Genomic DNA, 23,686 nt, shown 5'->3' with positions numbered 1-23,686 from the left:
TCTGGAAACAGCCGTGGATGATAACCATAACTGGCCTGGAACGGGGTCTGCTGGGTGGACGCATTCACCGCGTTGTTATAGGCGAACTCTGCCAATGCCAGGTGGTCGACCCAGTCATCCTGCTGGTAGCTGCAGTAACACCGGAGGTACTGCTCCAGCACCGCGTTCGCCCGTTCCGTCTGGCCATCGGTCTGTGGGTGGTAGGCTGACGAGAGGCAGACCTCTGTCCCGAGGGTCTGGTGTAATGCTCGCCAGAACCGGGATGTGAACTGAACGCCCCGGTCGGACACCACACGCTCAGGTAGGCCATGCAAGCGGAAGACATGCTGAAGGTACAGCTGAGCAGTTTCCTTGGCTGTGGGTACAGATGGACAGGGAGCGCAGTGCACCATCTTGGTGAAATGGTCGGAGAAAACCAGAAGGCAGGTACAGCCACGAGACGAGGGTAAGTCCACTATAAAGTCCAATGAAACCGTGTGCCAAGGGCGCGGTGGAACTGGCAATGGCTGAAGTAGGCCGGGGGGTCGCCCGGTAGGTCCCTTGGCACGCCGGCAGACATCACAACCAGCAACGTAGCGAGCCACGTCAGCCTTCAGGCGGGGCCACCAAAACTCACGACTGACCAGATGGGTGGTCCGATACCGTCCAAAGTGCCCCGCTGCTGGGGCATCATGGGCCATCCGGAGAACCTCCAGCCGTAGTGGCCCTGGCGGGATGTACAGACGACCGTGATGCAGCAGAAGGCCCTGATGCAGGACCAGCCCCGGATACTGTGGGCTGGACCCTTCAGCCAGCTCCCGGAGCCGATCCTGGGCCCAAGCGTCGACCCGCTGCTGTTCCCGCACCCGAACCTGCAGTGGCTGCGCCTCCTGGGTGGCCAGGAATGCAGCCGGAGGTAGGATCGTGGTGGGTTCTGCTTGCTGTACCGTGTCTGCGTTGTCTTCAGGTTTCCGGGACAGGGCATCCGCCTTCTGATTCTGAGAGCTAGGGATGTAGCGGATCCGGAACTGGAACCGGGAAAAGAACAACGCCCACCGGATCTGTCTTTGGTTCAGCTTGCGGGTGGTCTGGAGGTACTCCAGGTTCCGGTGGTCGGTTCTCACCTCCACCGGATGTCGTGCCCCCTCAAGATGGTGGCGCCAGACCTCAAAGGCTACCTTGATGGCCAGTAGTTCCCGCTCCCACACAGTATAGTTACGCTCCGCTGGTAGGAGCTGGCGGGAATAGAAGGCACAGGGTAAGAGTGGCGCTTCAGGCCCAATCTGTTGAGACAAGACGGCACCGAGAGCCGTACTGGAGGCGTCGGTCTCCACCACAAAGGGTCGAGAGGGGTCAGGATGTTGTAAGATTGGTGCCCTCTGGAAACAGGCCTTCAACCCCTGAAACGCCTCCTCTGCCTCCTTGTCCCAGGAAAACGGCGTCTTTGGGCGCAGTAGCCGGGTCAACGGGGTGGTGCGATGAGCATAATCAGCGATGAAGGTCCGGTAGTAATTGGCGAACCCCAGGAAACGCTGTAGGTCCTTGCGGTTCCGGGGTGCCGCCCATTCTCGAACCGCTGTCACCTTCCCCGGGTCCATTTGCACCCCATCTGGAGAGAGCCGGTGACCAAGGAAATCCACAGTCCGCTGATGGAACTCGCACTTGCTGAGCTTTGCGTACAAACGGTGCTCACGCAAGCGCTGCAGCACGGTCCGGACATGTCCCTCATGGTGAGCCGGGTCACGGGAGTAAATCAGTATGTCATCCAAATACACCACCACGTACTTGTCTAACAAGTCCTGAAACACGTGGTTGATGTAGCGTTGGAACACAGCAGGCGCGTTGCACAAACCGAAAGGCATAACCAAATATTCGAACTGCCCGTACCGGGTCCCAAACGCTGTCTTCCACTCATCCCCGGCTCGGATCCGAATCAAGTTGTAGGCCCCTCGGAGGTCCAGCTTGGTGAACACCTGTGCCCCTTGCACCCGCTCCAGCAGCTCCGAGATAAGGGGTAAGGGGTACCGGTCTGGGACGGTAATTTTGTTCAGGGCTCGGTAATCATGGCAAGGGCGGAGTTCCCCACATTTCTTCTTAACGAAAAGCACTGGTGCCGCGGTAGGCGAGGTGGAAGGCCTAATGAACCCACGCTCCAGGTTCTTGCGCAAGAAGTCCTGCAAAGCCTCGCGCTCTGGCTCTGTTAGGGAATATAAGCGACTCACTGGTAAAGGCGCTCCGGGTTGGAGGTCTATGCCGCAGTCGAAAGGCCGATGCGGCGGCAGCTGGTCTGCCCCCCGTTCCTCGAACACGTCCTGGTAGTCCTGGTACACGGCTGGGAGCGTGGGTGCTGCCTCCTCTGAGGGCGCGGCCGCCAGCGTTCCGGATTGAGCATGGGAACATGGGTCTGGGAAGTGCACGGTCCGTTTGACCCAGTCAATCTGAACGTTGTGGGCTTCCAGCCAGTCCATCCCGAGCACCAGGGGGAAGCGGGGCATAGAGGCAATGTCCAAAGTTCGCAACTCCCGGTGCTGCTGGAGACACAGGACCAGGGGCTGGGTCTCCTGAGTAACAGCACCTGAACGCAGAAGTCGTCCGTCAATCGCTTCCACCTGGATCGGTACTGGCTTGTTCCGAAGTGGCACCTGATGATGGGTGGCAAAAGCAGCGTCCATATAGGAGCGGGTTGCCCCTGAATCTACCAAAGCATGGGTGAGGATCCAGGGCCCCCCTGGAGGGTATAAACGTACCGAAACCATAAGATGTTGCAAGTCCATTGGTGCGGGCCCATTCTGTACGGTTTGGGACCCCCGGTAGCTAGGGCCATCAGCTACTGGGGTTGGCGGTTTCCCTGCGGCTGGCGTTTCTCAGGGCAGGACCGAGCGAAGTGTCCACTTCCGCCACAGTAAAGACAGAGATTTCCCTCCCGACGCCGCGCCTTCTCTGCGGGGGAAAGGCGTGGCCGCACTGCCCCGAGCTGCATAGGCTCCTCCATTAAATCAGTTGTGACTGTGGGGCTGCCGGAAAAAGCTGGTGCCGTGTACTGGAAGTGTCGGCGACCCCGGGCCTGACGACGATCCTCCAACCGGTCGTCTATTTGTAGGCTCCGTTGAATGAGGGTGTCCAGCGTGGTGGGGCGTTCCATTGTGGCCAACTGGTCCAGTACCTCGTCCGAAAGCCCTTCGAGATACTGGTCCCGCAGTGCCGAGTCATTCCAGGTCAAGTCCTGTGCCAACAGCCGAAACTCCGTGGTATATGCGGCCACCGTGGACTTGCCCTGTTTCAAACGCCGAATCGCCCGGTTGGCTTGACTCCCTTTCTGGGGGTTGCCGAACGTGGCCTCCAAACGATTGCAAAACCCCGTATAGTCTGCCAGCAAGGGGGAGTCCTGCCTGAGTAGCGGCAACGCCCACTTGGCCGCCTGGTCCTTTAACAAACTAATCAAAAAGTGCACCTTGGTGCGGTCGTCAGGAAAGTTCCGGGCTCGCCCCTGGATATACAGCTTGGCCTGGGCCAGGAACATGGGAAAGCTGGCCGGGGCTCCATCAAACTTCTCAGGCAAAGCCACTGGGTACTTGCCCGGAGCCGGGGCGTCGGCCCCAGGAGCCGGTAGGGCTTCCAAGCGTTGCTGAAGTGCCACAACCGCGTCACTGAGCTGCTGCACGGTGTGAGTCAAGGCCTGGTTCTTCTGGGCCAGAGCCACCAGTGCAGCCGCCTGTTCAGCCATGGCCTCTGGCTCTTCCCGAACGCACCCCTACGAAGGGGGAGTGCGGGTGTGGCGGGAGCAAACTGTGCTGGTCCCGGGGGTAAGGTACCTTGGGTGTAGCAGAGTCCACACGAAGAGGGGCGAGGTCCGAGGCAGAGAGCCGGGCGGGGAACAGGAACGCTGGAACAAGAAGCTGTGCAGGGAGCAGGAACACCGGATGGTCGGGAACAGGAGGCCGAGCAGGGAACAGGAGTACCGGATAGTCAGGAACAGGAAGCCGAGCAGGGAACAGGAGTACCGGATAGTCAGGAACAGGAGGCCGAGCAGGGATCAGGAACACAGGAAGGTCCGAAGCCAACAACGACGTTGCTCCCGCAACCTGGGGCCGGGCTGACTGGGCTTTTATCCTCTTCTAAGGCCAGGGGCGGTCCCAGCCCCCAGGAGCCCCGCCTCCTCTGGCCTTAAGGCGAGCACTCCTCCTGGGGGCAACTAGTTCCCGTCGCCTCTCTGCTCTAAGCCTCTGCAGATCAGGAGAGGCCGAAGGGTTACTGGGCCCTGGAGGAGGCTCACCTGTGGCCACTGAGTCGTCAAGCCTCTCTGGGGCCAGAAGGGTTTCACCTGGGGCCAGCTCCTGATGCACTGCCACAGGTGCAGGTTCTTCAGCATCTAGGCCTTGCCCCAGTTCAGCCGGCCCTGGAGGCGGGGACTCTTGTGCAGGCTGGGATTCCTCTGTTTCATCCTCCGAATCGGAATCCCAGGCCATCACAGCAGCACCGGTTTTTAGCCCTTCGTTTCCAGAGGTTGCTGCTCAAGACACCAGCCGATGAAACACTGCAATTAAATAACTACAAGCAGCAACCACTTTTCGTGCAAAACAAAGTCCAAGCTACGAAGATGATGCTGCAGTTCTGCATCTTTTCTCTCGTGCTCCATCTGCAGCTCTCAGTTCCATCAGGCGAGGCGGGAGGGAGCGGGGGGGGGGAATAGCGCCCGAAGTAAACCCGCAGATCAGATCGTCTATGCTAGTCTCCCACCACAAATCTATGGAGAAGCGCTTGCGGTCCTTCCCTTGTAGCCCTTGGATCACCTGCCCGTGCCTCTGCTGCCTCCTCTTTCCTCCTCTCTCTGAACTGCTTTCTCTATGGTTGCCCTCGCTCTCCTCTCAAGCAATTCATAGGCCGCGCCAGGCTGCCCATCTCATCCGGGTCCTTCAGCGGTGCAGCCGCAGTCCGGCCTAGCAGGAGCAGCGGTGACAGGCAGAAGGGAGGCCCCAGTCCCAGCGGGGAGGGGCTCCCAGGGGCCGAGGCTGGTGATAGGAGGCCGGAGGGGGGTGGGCTGGGCAGCCAAGCAACACAGTTGGAGCCTCCCTCCTCCCTGGCCGGCAGGGAGAGGAGCTGCTTCCTTTGAAACCTGGGAAATTTAAGGGACATCCATCAATAAGGGACAGCAGCAGGACACTGCGCTGGGATAAGGGACTGTCCCTCCAAATAAGGGACGCTTGACAGCTATGGCACACATACACATACACACAAACACCATCTTTCTTCATTTCAGCAATATAAAGGGAGGAGGATTTTGTTGGTATTATTAAGCAATTGGGAGACAAAGATCATTGGCAACATACTACAAATCAGACCTACAAGCAGATACCAATCTATCTTCTGACCACCTCCAATTTACAGAATTGCAAACTTAATGTGTTCCAACGCTACACCTCTCTTTAAGAAAATATTGCAAGGCTTAAGTGATGTCTTCTTCAGAGATTCAGAAAGAAAGCACAAGAAATTTAGGAGGCAGAAAACAGGAGTACAATGGTACCTTGGTTCCCAAACGCCTTGGTTCCCAAACGCCTTGGTTCCCAAACACCGAAAACCCAGAACTAAGTGTTCCAGTTTTCAAACATTTTTCAGAAGCCGAATGTCCGATGCAGCTGTCGGCTATTGTTTCCAGGGCGCCTGCACCAATCAGAAGCTGCACCTTGGTTTTCGAACATTCCAGAAGTCAAACTGACTTCCTGAACTGATTAAGTTTGGCGCTTTTGTTTTTGCTATTTATTTTGCGTTTTTGTTTTTGAGTTAATTTTTGTTTTCAGTTAATTTGTTTTTGTGGCTGTGTGGAACCCAGTTCAGCTACTGACTGATTGATTGTGGATTGATTGCGGAAATGAATAAAAGCCCCCCATCCAAACAATCACTATCATCAGTGCAGGTAGGTAAGAATTTTTTTTAAAAAAATTATCATCTACAATATTGTCTTATTTATGTTATAGTACAGTGCGTTGATTATTGCTTTCATTTTATGGATCAACAGTCTCATTAGAGAGTAAAAATCATGTTAAATTGCTGTTTTAGGAGCTGTTTTTAAAAGTCTGGAATGGATTAATCCGTTTTGCATTACTTTCTGTGGGAAAGCGCGCCTTGGTTTTGGAATGGACTTCCAAAACGGATTAAGTTTGAGAGCCAAGGTACCACTGTACTTCAGATACCCCGCTCTGCCCTGCTCTACCAACCACTATTGCTTATACAAAGTAAAGACCAATTGTCTATATCAGGGGTCAGCAAACTTACCGCGCCTCGGGCCGGTGTCTCCAGTGCCGATCGCGCAGCAGGCTGGAGGGCAGGGGAGTGCGTGCCCATAAGCATGCACACACGCTAGTTCCGGTGCACTTCCGGGTCGGAGGAGCACCGTAAATACAGTGGTACCTCTAGATGCGAACGGGATCTGTTCTGGAGAACCGTTCACATCTAGAAGCAAACGTAATCCGTGTCCACGCATCTGCGGGTCAGGTTTCGGCGCTTCTGCGCATGCGCGTGACATCATTTTGAGCTTGGGGTATAGCTGTCAACTTACAGATTTGAAAATAAGGGACCAGCAGCCTCAAAAATAAGGGATCAGCAGCCAAAATAAGGGATTTTGCTGAGCTTATACAGAAATCCGGCACTGATGGAGCCATGCTGCTTTGGCTGCGACTGACTGTGTTTTGCAGGGGGTTGGACTAGATGATCCTAAGGGTCTACAACTCCGACCAAAGAAGAGGGGCAGACAAAACTGATGAACGACGTCGAGATGGCAAAGCTTACAGGCAGAGTTAGAAACCAGGAAGAGGACCTCTTTAATAAAGAATGGGGAAAGTTTATAATTTAGTTGAAGAGCTATTGGAAAGAGTTACATACATTGGTAGGATTGACAGAAAACTTGTATGAAAAATTTGAACTATGGATGGACAAATGATTTATAAAAATAGAGTTATGAAAGGGATGCAGAGGGGGAAATCACTACATTAAGATGCTGCACTGGTTGGAGGTGATGCTAAGCAGCATGTCGGGGCTGCCGTCGTCCTGGCGCAAGGAGTTCCATCGGCCCTTCCCCGCCCGAGAGAGAGGGAGGGAGGGAGAGAGACTCTCACCCATGCCGTCCGCGAGCCTGGCATGAGGCAGTTGCGGCGCCACGACGGCCGCTGAAGCGCCGCCCTTCTGTGTCCCTCCTCATCCCCTCCTCGTCCTCCTCCCTCAGGCCACCTCCTCAGCCGCCGCCGCCTCCGGCTTCCCCTGGCAGCACGGCAGAAGCCTCGCAAGAGAGGGGCTGCCTGCCCGCTCGCCGCCACCTGTCTCCTCACAATGCGCCCCTGAGGGGGGAAAGGGAGAGACCGAGACACGGCAGCTTGTGCACTCGCTCTCTCAAGGTGGAGGACCCCGAGCCGCTGCTTCCCTCCCGAGCCGGGCGAGCATGAAACCCGGGAAATTTAAGGGACATCATCAATAAGGGACAGCAGCGGGACACGACGCTGGGATAAGGGAGTTTCCCGCCAAATAAGGGACGGTTGACAGCTATGGTTTGGGGACCCCTGGTCTATATCTTATAACAGAGAATCTGTTGTTTTGAGGGCAGGATTACAGCATTGTGGGGGGTTGGACTAGATGACCCTCAAAAAATTCTATGATTTTTTGATTACCAGCAGTTCTCTAGGGTTTCAATCAAGAATCCTTTCCATCTGCAGATGCCAGGGACTGAACTGGGAATTCTCTGCATGCCCGTCTACTACTGAGCTATGGCCTTGCTCAGAAGCAGAATTTCACTTACAGATCCAAATGAACAACTTAATGTCAGCGCTCCAGCAACCTTTTCAAAGAACCATGTGATATGTTTATTACCAAAGATAACATTGCATAATATTAGATGACTATAGGCAAGACTATCACCATTGGGGAAATACGGGTTTGTTTTTTTTCTCAGGTATTCAGAATGTGTTCTTAACTACATCCGAAATTACACATGAAACAAATTTACAGAGTCTTTAACACCAATTTTAATGAAAAAGGGTGTTATGGAAAGATCAGATCTGCAGGGAAAATAGGTAACCTTTCAAATTAGTATTCCCTAAAGCACAATTAATCTTGATTTAATAGGATTGTTAATGTATGTTATTTGAATACTGATTATTAAACATCCTCCAATGATTAAAAACTATAATAGAGCTGTTACTAGAAAATGGATATGAACCTGTGTTGTGGCTTTGAATACTCTGCAAATATGTATTAATGTGCAGCTGGTATTTATTTAATTTGTAGTGGTATTTAATTAACATGCAATAACTTTTTATGAAGTCTAAATTAAATACTGTACTTGCAAAAGCCTAAAGATAAGTCTACAGAAAATGCAAAGCAGAGCAGACATTGATTCAATACTACCATATTGCGAAAGAAGTTGTTCACGGATGCAAAAATCTAGACTTGTCTAAAACAGCAATAGAATTTTGCATTGTGAATAATACCCAACTAAGTCAGAGTCAGAGTAGGCCCATTCAGATCAGCAGGTCTACTCAGGGCTGTATCCAACTAAGCTGTACTCAGAGTATGGTTTAGTTGGACATAATTTTTCCCCAGTAGTGATGTATGGAAGTGAGAGCTGGACCATCATGAAGGCTGATCGCTGAAGAATGGATGCTTTTGAATTATGGTGCTGGAGGAGACTCTTGAGAGTCCCATGGACTGCAAGAGGATCAAACCTCTCCATTCTGAAGGAGATCAGCCCTGAGTGCTCACTGGAAGGACAGATCCTGAAGCTGAGGCTCCAATACTTTGGCCACCTCATGAGAAGAGAAGACTCCCTGGAAAAGACCCTGATGTTGGGAAAGATGGAGGGCGCAAGGAGAAGGGGACGACATGGTTGGACTGCTCTGGTCCATGGGGTCCCGAAGAGTCGGACACGACTAAACAACAACAAATCCTATTTAAAATGAGGAAGAAAAGTTGTAATGAAAATCTGAATACAACTGAATACAACATCACCATGTTTTAGAACAACAACTACATTGTTTTCTTTCCGTCAAAGATATGAATGCAATGAGAAATTAATTCTATTCCATAAAAAATCTGGATTAGTTTTGGGGGTTGCGGGTGGCTAGATGAAAACAGCTCTAGATTTCAGCTGATGAAAAAAAGAATATAGACTCCTCTGACCACGCGTACAGTGATAGCATGTAACTAGTAAATAAACAAAAAACATATATAGCTAGTAAACAAAAAGCATTGCTCATGTCCTCTCCCTTTCAAAATAAACTCCTGCTGGGTGGGCAAAACAACAGATGCAAAGTCTGTGTAGTATGAAATGGGGAAATATGTTAATTGCAAACAAGAATTAAAGCATTACAAGGAAGCACTCTTCAAAATCCCCTCTGCATCAGCCCCATGCTGCTAATTTAGAATGAAGACCGCTTTACAAGGTGGAACTAAATTTAACAAGCAATGCCTGGCTGTTGCTAAAAACTGCCACCCTGCATGTCTTCCTACTCTGTAATTTCTAGCAGGCGCATGTGATGTGATAACTGCTGAAACTGGCGCACGTGTGAACAGTGGCCAATGAAGTGGAGTGAGGAATAACCAAACATGGTGATGTCCTGCCACACATTTTGCTTATCCAATTCCAGATCGTAGAAGCTGTAGATCGTAGAAGCTGAAAAACATCTTCATGTATGTGACAACGGCCACAAAAGTTGGAAGACTGAAGAAACGCCAACTAAAGAATCATGGCAAGAAAAATTGGTGGACTATGGCCGATGGTCCTAGGCTCTGTGGTTTAACCCACAGCACCACCCGCGTCCCTTATAAAGTGGTAAAATGCAGAATGTGGCCTTAGTCGGATATTACCCCTTTTTTAAAAAAGGGGTAAAGGGGCTTGTGCCTTTGACATGCATATCTAAAACATGGGTCCATTTAATTGTTAATGTCAGGGAACTGACATTGGAGCTAGAGGCGGAGGGAAGTCTCTCAAATGATGCTGGAGAAGGGCCCAGCAGGGAGAGAGGCAGCTCCGCAGATGGGGAAGCAAATCAGCGCAACACCAGGGATATAGAGGGGCTGATGGGGGAATCGGCGAGAGGGCTCCAGGACTCTTCACCGGACACCAGCGGGGAGAGCACGGGTCCTCCGCTACCCACGCCCACCCTGCGCAGAAGACTTCCGCGCAGAGAGAGTAGGAGGAGACTGGGTGTCAAACAACTTTTATGTTGGAAAAGATTTAAGAAACGCCCACTGATGGATTCTGCAAGCGACTGAGGCAGCCACGAAGTGAAGGGCTGTCCAGACTGAAAGGTTTAGCAAGGCAACAAAGCCTGGAGAGGCGGCAACTTACGCACGAGCAACCCATACACATTACAGTTAATAAAACAGTTTCCTGATATAACTAATGACCTTGCTGGAGGCACAGATATATTAAAAAAAAAAGGTAAGCGACCCCTGACAGTTAAGTCCAGTTGCAAACGACTCTGGGGTTGCGGCGCTCATCTCGCTTTACTGGCCGAGGGAGCCGGCGTTTGTCCGCAGACAGTTTTTCCGGGTCATGTGGCCAGCATGACTAAGCCGCTTCTGGCGAAACCAGAGCAGTGCACGTAAACACCGTTTACCTTCCTGCCGGAGCAGTACCTATTTATCTACTTGCACTGGTGTGCTTTCAAACTGCTAGGTTGACAGGAGCAGGGACTGAGCAACGGGAGCTCACCCCGTCGCGGGGATTCGAACCGCAGACCTTCTGATCGGCAAGCCCAAGTGGCTCAGTGGTTTAGACCACAGCACCACCCGCGTCCCTGGAGACAGAGATAGTCCTGAGGAAAAGCCTGGAAGCTGAGGGAGCTTTCTGGTCCTCACGCAGAACAGACCCCATGTAACATGCAAGGTTAGCAAAGTACATAGCGGACCTTCCTCAACCTTAATAAAGGTATTATTACTTTCCCTGAGAATTTAGTTCTAATGTATCAATGTGCCTGCCTCTCTTCAGCCAAATTATGATACGATTCATAGACTATTTCATATTGGGGATATAGAGTGTATTAGCCATTAGGTTCCTTAGAAATGCTCTCTTTCAAATGCCTTTTTCACTCCACAATGCAAATGTTCCTCTACCTAGCAAAACCTAATCAACAAGCACAGTGAATACAATGTTCTTATTCTTCAGTGATAAGCAAAAACTCTGATGTATTAGTAGCTGTTGGCGCCCCTCCCCTTTTCCTTCATAAAACTGACTGTAAGAAAATAACATTTATTGTGGCTACTGTTTGCGTTAAGACTAATAAAGAAAATGCACTTTGTTTCCATTTTATTTAACAGTTATGTTTATTACTTTCCTCACACCGGGAGATAAGTACACAGACAACATGTTACTTCACCCCACTGATAAATGGGCCAATTTGCATTTTTCGGGAGGGGGGAGGCTCAAAATGGCAGTTGCAGTGTATAAAACATATACATTTACTATAATTGCCACACATTTTATCTGAGCAAATGTAAATTCGGAGATTCTATAAAAGGCATCTCTTTTCATGCTGAATGTATTGTTCTGTAGTTTGTACAGATAGGCAGGCATTTAAGCAATTGCAATAAAATTTAAAATTGTGGTTCCCTAAAGTGCAATCTTTCTAAATAACTTTCCTTTTAAAAGAAAACAGAGATAAGGCACAATTCTCCTCATTTCCCTGTCATTTTTCAGAATAGTTACAGACTAATTATGATTTAGGATTAGAGACGGCATCGTTCCTGCGTAGTCAATTTATATATATTTAGTTCACATTTTTCTCACCAACTGCTCTTGAGAGTCCTCTATGGTTTTTTAGCTTGCCAAGGCAAAAGACGTCTGCAGTATGGGACTAGCACAGTTTCTCAAACTTGCTGAAATCCCTCCATTACCTTCTCTGGTACCACCCCCTACAGCACTACTTTTGTTTGGGAGGGGGCTATGAATATTGGTGCACTCAATATAAGCCATGATGTAGAGGAAATCATGAGGGAATGAGCCCTGTGTTCAAATGCTTCTCCTTCCCTTCTCACATGCATCCTAATCCGCTCCTTCCCTGTTTGAACAAACCAGGCTTTGCATTGCACCAGCAGTGTTCATCCAGTTATGGTGCAAGACAATTGATGGGGATAGCAATCTGGGTATCTGGGTAAATGGACATGAGATTATTTTGGCATGAAAAGTCTTCCCTTCCCTAACACCCAATCCCTGTCAGGAGTTCAGCCTACACTCGAGTAGGACCCTGGCAGAGACACATGCCTGACAGGCATTTTTTCTCCCTCCTGGTCAATCGTTCAGGAGCTTCAAAAGCTTTCTTCAGCCCAAACATCACAGCGACCGATGCCAACCGACACTGGCACACTTAGGGATCCGCAGAGTTTGCACAACTTGCATAACAGACCCCAGCAACTCAGCATTTTGGCTAATCTACTTTATTTGCATATAAACACACACGGAGCACTGCAACATGGCTCCCTCTCTCTCTAGCATCAGACAGCAAAGAGAGAAAGAACAAAGGACAATAGTCCCACTTCACGGAACATAGGAACACAAACATCCTGTGTCCGTCACTTCCCACTCTGCGGAGCTAAAACATACACCGTCATGTGATAGACAAAAATCCCATGACTGCAATCATGGAGCAGGAATTCTAACAATCGCACCCCTACTTGGATGCTTGGGGACATGAACTAAATGGACAAGAATACAACTTCCTCTTACTGGGTCAGAACAATGAAAGAATTCACAGCTGCGGCTTATTTTCCAGAAGTATCAACACAGGCATCTTTCAATCCCTCATCCTACCCTAGGTGGGGATCTTCAGTTCTGCACACTAACCACTGGGAGTAAGCCAGAGGTTGCAGAATGATATGGAAAGAGGTAGTAATCCCTAGTGGGGGCTCAAAGCTATCCAACTTCCAGGGGCAGTCCACCCAATCTAGCTGTAATTTGAGATCCGTTCTGGATCTTTATAAGGTCAGCTGTTTAGATTGGCCTTGTCTGTCTTGCCCCACCTTCTCCTGTTGCAGCATTTAACCTCACCTCACCACCTTTTCCCTTCTTCCACCCTTCCTTCATCCCAGACTCATGGCAAAATCCTGTCTCCTTGGAAGGAAGTCCTACTGAATTCCATAGGGCTTACTCCCAGGCAAGCCGGGCTACGATTACTGGCAAAGTCACCTTCCTACATCCCATTCTCAGCCGCCTTGACTTTGACAAAGGAGCAATATTTGGTTTTCAACTCACCTGGTTGCGCAATGCTCAGAAGGATGTTCATACAAACCCCTACATGCAAGGTGGCTGTGCTCCAGCTACCTCACTAGCCTGCCATTGATAATAATAATAATAATAATAATAATAATAATAATAATAATAATAATAATAATAATAATAATAATTTATTTATACCCCGCCCATCTGGCTGGGCTGCCCCAGCCACTCTGGGCGGCTTCCAAAATAATGTTAAAATACTATAATACATCAAACATTAAAAGCTTCCCAAAACAGGACTGCCTTCAGATGTCTTCTAAAAGCCTGGTAGTTGTTGTTCTCTTTGACATCTGGTGGGAGGGTGTTCCACAGGGAAGGCGCCACTACCGAGAAGGCCCTCTGCCTGGTTCCCTGTAACTTGGCTTCTCGCAGTGAGGGAACTGCCAGAAGGCCCTCGGCACTGGACCTTAGTGTCCGGGTAGAACGATGGAGGTGGAGACGCTCCTTCTGGTATACTGGACCAAGGCCGTTTAGGGCTTTAAAGGTCAGTACCAACACTTTGAATTGTACTCAGAAATGTACTGGGCTGTATCGGAGCCTCTGCCAGCACACACTTGTTTCTCCCTCATATGAGGACAGAGTGTGATGACGGTTTCACTCAGCGATATATCACTGGTGGAACTGCCACTGATCTGCTGCTGGAGGAAGGAGTGGTTGGCGGTTTCACCAGCGATATACTGCTGAGTGAAATGGACATTCACAGTCTGTTCCTGGGCGATATATTGATATACAGTGGTACCTCAGGTTAAGAACTTAATTCATTCTGGAGGTCCGTTCTTAACCTGAAACCGTTCTTAACCTGAGGTAACACTTTAGCTAATGGGGCCTCCCGCCGCATGATTTCTGTTCTCATCCTGAAGCAAAGTTCTTAACCCGAGGTAATATTTCTGGGTTAGCGGAGTCTATAACCTGAAGTGTCTGTAACCCAAGGTACCACTGTATTGATATATCAACCAGACCTAAATGACAGGATAGGTTATCCTGGAAACTGAGACATTCCTTCCAGCCTTTGGAATGTAACACCCATTAAGGCTACCTTTGAAGGTGACACAGAAACTACAATTAATCCAGAATGCGGCAGCTAGACTGGTGATGCCGTGACCATATAACACCGGTCATGAAAGACCTACATTGGCTCCCAGTATGTTTCTGAGCACAATGCAAAGTGTTGGTGCTGACCTTTAAAGCCCTAAACGGCCTTGGCTCAGTATACCTGAAGGAGCATCTCCACCCCCGTCGTTCAGTTCGGACACCGAGGTTCAGCTCCAAGGGCCTTTTGGCGGTTCCCTCACTGCGAGAAGTGAGGTTACAGGGAACCAGGCAGATGGTATTCTTGGTAGTGGAACACCCTCCCATCAGATGTTAAGGAAATAAACAACTATCTGACTTTTAGAAGCCTTCTCGGTGGTGGTGCCCGCCCTGTGGAACGCCCTCCCATCAGATGTCAAGGAAATAAAACAAATATCTGACTTTTAGAAGACACCTGAATGCAACCCTGTTTAGGGAAGTTTTTAACGTTTGATGTTCTATTGTGTTTTTCATATTCTGTTGGCAGCTGCCCAGAGTGGCTGGGGAAACCCAGTCAGATGGGCAGGGTATAAATAAAAAATTGTTATTATTATATTATTATTATTATTTGAAAGATGACACCCTCCAGCAAAGGGAGGAAAGAAAGAGCTTGAAACAGCTTGAATTTTTGTGGCAGAGAGAGCTGTAAGTTGGTTGGAACTGAAGCATCATCAAGACACAGTTCCTCTCTCTGGAGAGCTGAAGGAAAAACTATCAGCTGTAGTGCCTGCTTAAATAAGAGTATCTGAAAGGCGAGAGAGGGGATGTGCTTGGCGCCATCATTATCAACTTTAGGTGCAAACAAAGACCTTCCTGTTTACCCTGCCATTGGGCTCTAAATTGGGGTTATGCGATCCACGGATACCCTAGCCAGTATTGGAAATTCATCTTTAGGCAGGGTGCCGTAGAAGTTGTCCTTTTAATGTTATTATCATAAAGCCTCTACTGCTCTGTTCTCCAAAGGAAACCAAATGCTGCAGAACTTCCCACAGCTCGGCAAAGTGGGGAATGCAAAACCATGTATTGTTTATTTATTAAATGCCTCAACAACTTAGGAGAGCCAGCCGCTGGATAACAGTCAAATAAAATGAGGCTCATTGCTGACTTAACTTGAGATCCCACCTACAGGCACTGGTGAAGTCCTTTTAATTACACACATAACTTATAACTTGAAGAGCAGCCTGCAATCCAAGCAATCGTCCCCTAATTGTGTCTTCTAGCCTGCAGTAAAATAAGCAAAGACAAACTCTGCAATATTGTGCAATAATGTTCCCAGGCTATAGCTAATTTCACATATAGGAATCTCTTCCATAAGGCTTGCAAATGGGTGCGGAGCATTTGTTAAAACATTCCAAAGCGCAGAACTGCCACTTATAGTGGGAGGAGTGCTGGGAATTACCCTGTTCCTTGGCTTTCTGCCTTTGGTGCTGGTGCTGCCCTCCTTGGCTCTCGCCACCGTCTATCAAAAACTTCACTCTTGTGGCCTATCCCCACAACACCTACTCACTATGGCCCCTACTAAAGCAAACACTCTAATTGGTCAACGTCTAGAAGATATCGAGCATCAGAATAAACTGGCCACTATAAGGAAAATTCTGTCCTTGGTATGTTCATTTTCCACCTCTCCATTTTTATTGTCTGGCCCCATATCTACACAAACTTATTATCCCAAAATACAAACGTGCTTTTACACTTGCAAGACTGGATGTTTTGCCATCTGCGGTACTTGAGGGTCGATTCCAAAAGATCCTGCCTGGGAAACGTCTTTGCCCCTGTGGAGATGGTAGCACGGCAACAGCAGTGGCGTAGCATGGGTTCTCAGCACCCGGGGCAAGGCAAGTAATTTGCGCCCCCTAACCCGTGGATTTTAGCACTCGAGTCTCTTCCGCGCCCCCCCATGTTGCGCCAGGTGCGGCAGGCCCCCCCTGCACCCCCCACGCTACGCCACTGCTCCCACCACAAGTCTTCAGGACAGCCATCCGAAGGCTGGCGCAGGGAGAAGGTCTCTCCGCCCCACCGCCAGGCTTCGGAGCAGCCTTCCGAAGGCTGCCGGTGGGGCGGAGAGCCCTCCTCCCGCCGCCAGGCTTCGGAGCAGCCTTCCGAAGGCTGGCGGTGGGGCGGAGAGCCCTCCTCCCGCCGCCAGGCTTCGGAGCAGCCTTCCAGAGGCTGGCGGTGGGGCAGAGAGCCCTCCTCCCGCCGCCAGGCTTCGGAGCAGCCTTCCGAAGGCTGGCGGTGGGAGGAGGTCTCTCTGCCCCACCGCCAGGCTTCGCAGGAGGTCCGAGAACAGTAGGGAAGACGCACTGCGCTTCCCCGCTGTCCCGGAGATTTCCCTATGGACTTTTGTCTTGTGAAGGGCCGGCCAAACGCGCCCCCCCCCCAATGTTGCGCCCGGTGCGGCCGGCACCCCTGGCACCCCCCACGCTACGCCACTGCGCAACAGCAGCACACGTCCTCCTGTCTTGTACTCTCTACAAAGACCTGAGGAACGAGATCATCACCCCACTCGTACTAACCATCCCAGGGTGCTCAACCACTGCCACAATGTCCTTTCTTCTATCAGATCAAAATGAGCAGATAACAACAAAGCTTGCTAGGTTCATAGCTGGGGCTATCAGAATAAGGGCCACTAACTGACTGCTGATTCAGGACTTTAAATTGTGCTCTTATAAAAAATTTCATTTTCTGCAAATACTGTAATGTTTTACTGTTGCTACGGCCATTGGCTAATGCGAATAAAGTTTTATCTCTCTCTCTCTCTCTCACCACCCAAAATCTCATGAAAACACGTCTCTCCCCATCTCAGCCTGAAATAGCCAGTTTGGACAGTCCCAGTCGGTCAAACCACTCACATTGAGGGAAAATGGGCCAGAGTCCTGGTCCCAGGGCCCACAGCTGAACCATGACACGAAGCCACCCAACCAGTGCTTTTGTGCTTTGCCGAAGTGTGCGCATGCATGCACATACACACATCCAAGTATGGCCAAGCAAAGCAACGTGACTCGTGCCATCCACCTCTGGTTTGAAAAAATTCAGAGGATTGTGTACCTCAGAATGATCAAGCTACCCATTTCTCAAAATCCACAATGGAGAACGAGTCCACTCCTCCTCTCTTTTAGTGCCATAGTTAAGATGGAAATGGGGGGTAACTTCATTCTCTGCACTAGGGACCCCTCTTCCCCCACCCCTCTATATTTACACCACAGCAGAAACTCTAAAAGGTTCAGTGGTTCCATTAAAACAGAGCAGAACAAACCAAAACAGTATGTTGTAATGGTGCACCCATCACCATGTGAAAAAACAGAGGCTGATTCGCATCTGGACCTTGCCATGTACAGTGGTACCTCAGGTTACATACGCTTCAGGTTACATACGCTTCAGGTTACAGACTCCGCTAACCCAGAAATAGTGCTTCAGGTTAAGAACTTTGCTTCAGGATGAGAACAGAAATCATGCTCCGGTGGCGCGGCAGCAGCAGGAGGCCCCATTAGCTAAAGTGGTGCTTCGGGTTAAGAACAGTTTCAGCTTAAGTACGGACCTCCAGAATGAATTAAGTACTTAACCCAAGGTACCACTGTATAGTTAGAAGGTGAAAGATGCCCAATTACATCTTCATAGCCCTATGGTTGGAGGATGGATGATGGCTAACAGATTGACGTTGAATCCCAATAAGACAGGAATACTGTTTCTGGGGGACAGAGGGAAGGCAGGTGTGGGAGATTCCCTGGTCCTGAATGGGGTAACTGTGTCCCTGAAGGACTAGGTGAGCAGCCTGGGAGTCATTTTGGACTCACAGCTGTCCATGGAGGCACAGGTCAATTCTGTGTCCAGGGCAGCTGTCTACCAGCTCCATCTAGTACACAGGCTGAGACCCTACCTGCCTGCACACTGTCTCATCAGAGTGGTGCATGCTCTGGTTATCCCCCGCTTGGACTACTGCAATGCACTCTATGTGGGGCTACCTTTGAAGGTGACCCAGAAACTACAACTAATCCAGAATGTGGCAGCTAGACTGGTGACTGGGAGTGGCCGTCAAGACCACATAACACCGATCCTGAAAGACCTACATTGGCTCCCAGTACATTTCCGAGCACAATTCAAAGTGTTGGTGTTGACTTTTATTTTATTTTTAAAAAAATAATATTTATTAGTAGTTTTCAGAATTACAAGAAGAAGAAGAAAACATTAAAAAACAACACTATAATAGACAAAAAAGAGAAAAAAACATAAAAACCAATACAACAATACAACAAAAAGATAAAAAAAAAAAGAAAACAACACAAATCCCAGATTTCATATCTAAAACTTCCATTTGCTTGTTTCATTGACTTCCTCACACCTCCCTTTTTGTATTCTAGTTTAATTAGTTATTTCAGCAAATTCTTTCCATCTTTCTCAATTTTTGTTAAAAAATTTATCCTAACCTAATTTAATCTAATAATTAACTCAACCAATCCTTTCCATGTTCCCCATATTCTATTATTCACATAACCTTAATTAATTTAACCTTATCTTACCCCAAAACACCTTAAAGCTTGAATCTTAGTTATCAAATATACATTACTCCTGATATCATTTCTGCTAAAGTCATATAGTTTCATTCCAACATTTTCCCTAATATTCATTAATTTTTAGCCAATTCCCCAAATAGAAAATTTTCTTTATAGATTTTCTTCCAATCTTCATCCAACGTCCCTTCTCCCTGGTCTCGGATCGTGTCAGTCCTTACTGTCCATTCCATCTAGTCCATCAGCCTGGAAGCCTTATGTCTGAGGCCCTTAAGTCTCTTCCATGTCCCTTCTGCAATTCTTCTTCTTGTTGTTTATACTTGCCCTTTTCCTTGTCTTTTGTTGGTCTCTTTCTTAGTTTCTTTCCTTTCTCATTGAGGGGTAGGCCTCTGGGGGATTCCAAGCCAAAAGTGTCACCATCTCCCTTCATCAAACCCGCCCATTCCCCACAGTCCCACTCCCCACAATCCTCAATATAGTCCAAAAAGTATTTAAAAGCATATTCCAAGGTCTCTCCAACGTTGGGAACCTCCTCAACTCCAGACGCCCCCTGGCCCACTCCAACTTCAATCTTCAATGACAACGGCTCATACTCCTGTAGGGCCTCGGGACTCTCCATTTGTATTATTTGGGGTGCAACCGCATCCTCCTCCATTATCTTCTGCACTTGCCCAGTCAGTACAGATTCATGAGTTGGTCCCTGGATAATTTCTGTATCAATATTCCCTATTTGCCCACAGTTATTAACTGCAACAGTCAAATCCATTTTCTCATTCATCAAGTCCATCTTCCAGCAGGGCACTTGTCTTGCATAAGGCAAGCACCCATTCTTCTTTCCAACTCATCTTTAGTCATGGTCAGAAAAGCCTGTTCCCACGGTCTTAATCTCACATCTGTTGAGTCCTCAAATGTACTGCAGCAACAATTTGACAAGCTCCCTCTAGAGTAGGCAGTTTCTATTTGTATCCATTTTTTTTTAGGCAAGTCCAACAAAGGAAAATTACTTTCGTTTTTCAGATATTTTTCAGATATTTTGTTTCTTTAAGATGCAAAAGGCAACATTGAAATCAGCTTGTTTCTCTTCTTTAGCTATCTGTCAAAATATTCCATTGACAGTCAATGAACCTCTCCAACAATTTCTGTCTCTGACACCCCGTTCCCAGGCTAGAGACGGTGGAAACTTATCCTTCTTGACTCCCTCTCCTGCTAGGGTTGAACAAAGTTCCCCCCCTTTTCTCCTGCTTCCAAGGGGGTTTCAGTAATTCTAAATGAAGGAAATTTAGACTTTTTTGACAGCTTTCCAGGCTTTAGCTTACAAAGTTTTTGCTTTAGTCTATATACAAAAAGCGGAAGGCAGACTTCCTGTTTTGAACCTTCCCGCTTCGTTACCAAATTAAGAAATTTCTTGATCCAATTTTCCGTTTCTACTCACGGGTTCTTGTTCTAAATCCAATTGTCCACAGGAAAAAGTCAGCGCTCTCCGGCAATGGCTGTGCGGCTTCACTCCGTGAAAGTAGCAGTCAGTTCGCAGCACCGCGCTTCTCACCCCACTTCGCTCCGGAGCCCCTAAATGGGATTCCCTGCGAGTAGGGGGCGCTCCTGGTGCCCTGCCGAACCCCACGTTCCCAGGCTTCCTCCGCCTGGGATTTCTAGCGGGTCCCCACCTTCGCTGCGGCGGGAAGACCCAGTTTCCACGGAGCCCGTTCCTCCGATCGGAGGAACTCCGCCATTCACCGATGGCGCTGACCCAGAGTGTTGGTGTTGACTTTTAAAGCCCTAAACGGCCTTGGTCCAGTATACCTGAAGGAGCGTCTCCACACCTATTGTTCAGCCTGGACACTGAAATCCAGTATCATTCATATTACCCTCATCTTCCCTCTACTCCATAAGCCCCCAGGGCACACAGGACAATTCTATACAGTGGTGCCTCGCAAGACGAAAAGAATCCGTTCTGTGATTCTCTTCGTCTAGCGGTTTTTTCGTCTTGCAAAGCAAGCCCATTGACGGATTAGCGGATTAGCGCTATTAGCGGCTTTTAGCAGCTTATCTGCTGATCGGATCAGCTGATAAGCGGCTTAGCGGCTTAGAAAAGGGGGGGGGAGGGAAAAAAACCAGCAGGAACTCGCAAGACATTGTCGTCTTGAGAAGCAAGCCCATAGGAAATTCGTTTTGCGAAGCACCTCCAAAACGGAAAACACTTTCGTCTAGCGAGTTTTCCGTCTTGCAAGGCATTCGTCTTGCGGGGCACCACTGTACCTCCCTGCTACTTTCAGATACCAACCTTTCTACAACATACAATATTGCCAGGTTCTGCATAGCAGCGTTCAAAATTCGTCTGATGATGACCTGTGCCACAAACTAGATTTAATGAACACTCATATCAGAGTGCTTTGTAAGTTGATAGCCATATATACTAACCTTTTATGCTCTTCCACATCTGTTTAATGCTCCTAACCCTTCTTTTAGATCATTTTAGATTCTTATAGTCTTTTACATATACCTTCTGTTTTAATCATTTTAGTTTTCCAAAGCATATTACAGATTTTAAATTATAGTACCCCACCCTACTTATGCTGGTCTATGACTCTAATAAAGATTTGATTGATGGAGATCCAGCTCCGAGGGCCTTCTGGCGGTTCCCTCACTGAGAGAAGTGAAGCTACAGGGAGCCAGGTAGAGGGCCTTCTCGGTAGTGGCGCCTGCCCTGTGGAATGCCCTCCCATCAGATGTCAAGGAGTAACTATACAACTTTTAGAAGACAGATGAAGGCAGCCCTGTATGGGAAGTTTTTTGTGTTAGGTCAGTGGTCTGCAACCTTTAAGACAAAAAGAGCCACTTGGACCCGTTTCCGAAGAAAAACAACAACTGGGAGCCACAAAACCATTGCGACATTTAAAGCATGCGCGCCACTGCCCTCCAATCTGACAGCGGGCGGGAAGGTGATGTTGGGACGGTGCATGACTAACACACGCACTGCCCCCATGCGACGTCACAGCCAGTACAGCGCCCGCCACAGTGGGGAGTGTTGGGGCGCACAATGCGCCTCCTCCCCTCGCTAGTATCCGCCCCGGAGCCGCGGCAAAGGTGTAAAAGAGCCACATGTGGCTCCGGAGCCGCGGGTTGCAGACCCCTGTGTTAGGTGTTTTATTATGCTTTATGTTTGCTGGAAGCCACCCATAGAGGCTGGGACAACTGAGTCAGATAGGCGGGGTACAAAATTTATTATTATTATTATTATTATTATTATTATTATTATTATTATTATCCCATGATTCATTTGCCAATAAATAGGACCTGTCTGTAATTTTAGTACATCCCTATGAAGGAGAATGAACCCTTTGGAACAGATTGCAGCTCAGTCACAGAGCCCATGTTTTGCAAGTCTGTTTTCCAGGCAAAACATACCCACTTCCCTCAACCGTTCCTCATCAGACTTGGTTTCCAGACCATTTCCTGCAAAAAGTTTTGGCAAGGCGTTCCCACTTCCCACCCCATTCCCAAAGAGAGCTTTGAGCTGCGCCGAGGATCCTTGGGTAAGAGGGAGTTTCAAGGGGAGGAAATAAGTTCTAGAGGGGGAAGGATAAACAACAAAAGCTCCGCAGAGGCTCTGGCAACTCATTGCTGCTGCAAGGCTGGGAGGAAAGCAAATAAGGAATCGAGAATCTCATGGCACGCAGTCTGAGAGGGCTGCAAAGTGTGTGGATAGCAATTCAAGGGCTGCATCGTTTCAGCCATCGCACGTTGCAACGGGCTTCCGGTCAATGCTGCTCTTTAAGCCTGCTCACCACAGACTACCAGCACAGACCGCCTCTGCTTACCCTGCAAGCCTGTAAACCCGACACGAGCTCCTTCCAAGACCCGCCTCTCTCTCTCTTCCCCGCACTCCCCACTGTGGAAGAGAACCGATCAATGCACGGCAACAGATCTGTGCGCTCGCTGCAAAACGCAAAGCGAACGTGGCGCAAACGGCAGTTCTTTCACTCCCCCATGATCCATAAATGAGATAAGAAGGGGCAGTAGGTAAAACTACAACTCCCAGAATGCCCCGGCTTCTTTTCTTTTTCTTTGAAATTCACTTTGACGCTTCAGATTCCGGATTTGTGTTCCGGATTTGTTTGGTTAACTCGCAGCCAAGCCCTGTGCAGAATTTGGCGTTTCTAAACCCATCGCAAACCACAGGTGCAAGACCTGGATTCTGCTTGCAGTCGAGCCGGCCAGTGTTTCCCAGTTGTTGGTGTTTATACTACATTTTTTTAGATCTGCCTAGAGACAGTATTTAAACCTCTTTTGTTGACCACCAACATTACGCTTTCCATTTTTAAGTTCGAAATAGAGTATAGTGGTACCTCGGGATGCGAACGGGATCCATTCCGGAGCCCCGTTCGCATCCCGAACAGAACGCAAGACACAATGGTGCGCTTCGCCGCTTCCGCGCATGCGCGTGATGTCATTTCAAGCATCTGCGCATGTGCAAGCGGCGAAACCCGAAAGTAACGCGCTCCATTACTTCCGGGTTGCCGCGGAGTGCAACTCGAACGCGCTCAACCGGAAGCACATTCAACTGAAGGTATGACTCTAGTTGTTTGGAAGACGATAATCAGGCATCTGCACAACATGACCAGTCCACAGAAGTTACCATAGCGTCTCCCCTTTTTAAAGGGAAATTCTCTTATTCTGAATAGGATTCCTCGCAAGAAAAGGGAAAAGTTGACAGCTATGGAAGTTACTCTTACCTAGTAACAGCAAAAATACATAAATGGAATTGTCTCTTATTAGGACAATACTCGGAGGCTCATGTAATCAATCACCTTCCCACTCGTTGTGCCTCAAGTTCTTCAGAAGGTCCTTTTCTAAAAAGTCATACAAACAGTCTGTT

The 23,686-nt window shown here is 48.9% G+C and overlaps 1 protein-coding gene across 7 annotated transcripts in view; it reads right to left on the bottom strand.

Annotated features, from left to right (window-relative positions):
* LOC310686635 (cytosolic beta-glucosidase-like) overlaps positions 1-22,807 on the bottom strand; it is a 113,929-nt gene extending 91,122 nt beyond the window's left edge. For all 7 annotated transcript variants that reach the window (XR_014516009.1, XR_014516010.1, XR_014516011.1 and 4 more), the window contains exon 1: positions 22,629-22,807. The gene's annotated coding sequence lies outside the window, so the exon portion shown is untranslated. The remainder of the gene's footprint in view (positions 1-22,628) is intronic.
* Between the last annotated feature and the right edge of the window lie 879 nt (positions 22,808-23,686).

The sequence above is a fragment of the Podarcis liolepis genome (assembly GCF_965112155.1).
Source record: "Podarcis liolepis genome assembly, chromosome: 9".
Classification (NCBI taxonomy): Eukaryota; Metazoa; Chordata; class Lepidosauria; order Squamata; family Lacertidae; genus Podarcis; species Podarcis liolepis.
Note: the sequence above shows the minus strand (reverse complement) of the source record. Positions and strands in the feature narration are given on the sequence as shown.